Genomic DNA, 2,500 nt, shown 5'->3' on the forward strand with positions numbered 1-2,500 from the left:
CTGATGGATGAGATAGTGACTTATATATCAGAAAACACCATTGATATAAGTCCTGTACCATCAAATCGTACCGAACCAACGAGCGAACCCGATAATGAACCTATGAACTCTGCTCAAGTTGAGCAACAGACTGCCCCTGTACAAAACAAGATACCAAAGAAAAATAAGAAAAATGGAAGGCTCAACCAGACACACAAGAAAAACTATACAAAAGCAAAGGGCAGTTACAAAGAATACCAGACAATGTTCCAAAAAGACAAAAAGAAAATTGCCAGGATAATCACTGATGGGGCAGAAGATGCCACCTGTCAAATCAGTGCTGATGAAATCTTCCAATACTATAAAGGCATAATTGAAAAAGAAAACAAGAAAAATCCCAAATTCATCCCAATTGACCGGATACCAGATGAATGGGAAATTGGAAGTCTATGTAAAGAAATTACACTGCTCGAAGTAACTAAAGCCTTTGATGAATCAGATTTAAAGAAAGCAGTGGGGCCTGATAAAATTGGTCTGAATGACTTAAATAAAGTGCATAGCAGGCAACCAAGACTACTACCCAGAATCTTATTGTCTTGGCTATTGATGAGAAGAGAGTACCAGACAGTATTAAGAAGAACCGGTCAATACTAATACCCAAGAATGTACCGATTAGCGAACTCAAAAAGATAAGTAATTGGCATCCAATTACCATCGGTACGGCATTCATGAAGTTGTTCACGAAAATATTAACTAAAAGACTCACATTTTTCGTTGAAATAAATACGAGACAAAAAGGCTTCATGAAGGTGCGAGGTTGTCTCAAAAATCTGACTCTTCTGCAAAACATTATAAAAGGGGCACGAAAGAACAGAAGCTCATTGGCAGTGGTGTTCATAGATATCTCAAAAGCTTTTGACTCTGTCAGCCATGGTCATATTCTACAGAGTCTTGAAAGACACAGGGTTCCATCATGCATCAGAGACATAATAAAAGACTTATACACTGACTCAACAACATTTTTCAAGGGAAAAAACAATGAAGCAACTCCAGAAATAACAATGAAGTCAGGAGTTAAGCAAGGTGACTCTTTATCCCCACTGCTGTTTAATATTGCCATGGATCTTCTGATCTGTGATCTTCAGAAAGAAGGCAAGGCTCCAATAATCTCATCAAGCAAATCACCGCTCTGGCCTTTGCCGATGACATCGCAGTACTCAGCAACACCTGGGAAGGAATGAGTACAAATCTGAAAATCATTGAAAAATTCAGTAAAATAACAGGATTAAAACTTAATGTGAAAAAAACACATGGATTTTATATAAGTCACCATAAAGATAAGATCCTAGTAAACAACTGTAAACCATGGCAATTTGAAAAACAAAACATTGAAAACATCCACCCAGGAGAAAGTGAGAGATACCTCGGACTGAACTTCGATCCACACACTGGCCATTCAAGCAACAACAAAATTAATGAAGTTCTTGTTGACTGGGCTCAAAAACTCGACAATCTACCACTTAAGCCCACACAGAAAATAGAAATATTCTGTCAATACTTGATCCCTAAACTGTCATTTAAACTGGAAATGACAGGAACAGAAGCGAAAACTTTAAACATTCTGGATCAAACAATTAGAAAGTATGTCAAACATTTTCTACACCTTCCTGCATCCACATGTGATGGTCTCCTGAACTCGAAAAGATCCTTTGGGGGCCTCAGTATTCCAAAGTTTTGTACGACAATTGGTCTGAACAAAGTTAATAACTTATTGTACCTCAGGGAAGCTCCAGATCTGTACATAGCTCATTCATTCATGTATGCAGGAGAAGTAATCAATGAAAAAATTGATAACATCATTAAACTCCACAAACTCAACACATTAGACAGTAGATTTCTGAGTCATGAATTAAATTTGGTAGCAACATATGACTGGAGGAAAGAAGAATTTGAGAAATGGGCAAATCTCCCTGTCCAAGGTGATGGTATAAAATACTTAGCAAGTAATCCAACCTCAAATCTTTGTATCAGCAAACATAACAAAATAAAAGAAAATCAATACATAGCTGCGCTAATGTTGAGAGCAAATGTCTTGTATACTAGAGAAACCATCACTAGGGGAAGAAATCGTACATTTGCTACTTGTAGATACTGTAAAGATGTGTGTGAAACAATTGCACATATTTCAGGTGCATGTCCTAAAACCAAGGACATAAGAATAAAAAGGCATAACAAAGTGTTGGAATTGCTAATTGATAGAGCAAAAAGGTGTGGGTGGATGACATACAGGGAACCTCATGTCAAAAATAATCAAGGTGAACTAAGAAAACCAGATGTAGTGTTCACCAAAAATGGTACTGCTGTAGTGGTTGATGTCTCAATTCGTTATGAAAACTCACAGAATTCCCTTGAATTAGCGTATGAGAGTAAAGTTAAATACTACCAGGATCTATCACAGCAAATCAAAGATCTTACCAACTGTAAAACTGTAAAATTTCATGGCTTTATTGTAGGATGTCGG

Source organism: Triturus cristatus, chromosome 3_1 (assembly GCF_964204655.1).
Source record: "Triturus cristatus chromosome 3_1, aTriCri1.1, whole genome shotgun sequence".
Lineage (NCBI taxonomy): Eukaryota > Metazoa > Chordata > Amphibia > Caudata > Salamandridae > Triturus > Triturus cristatus.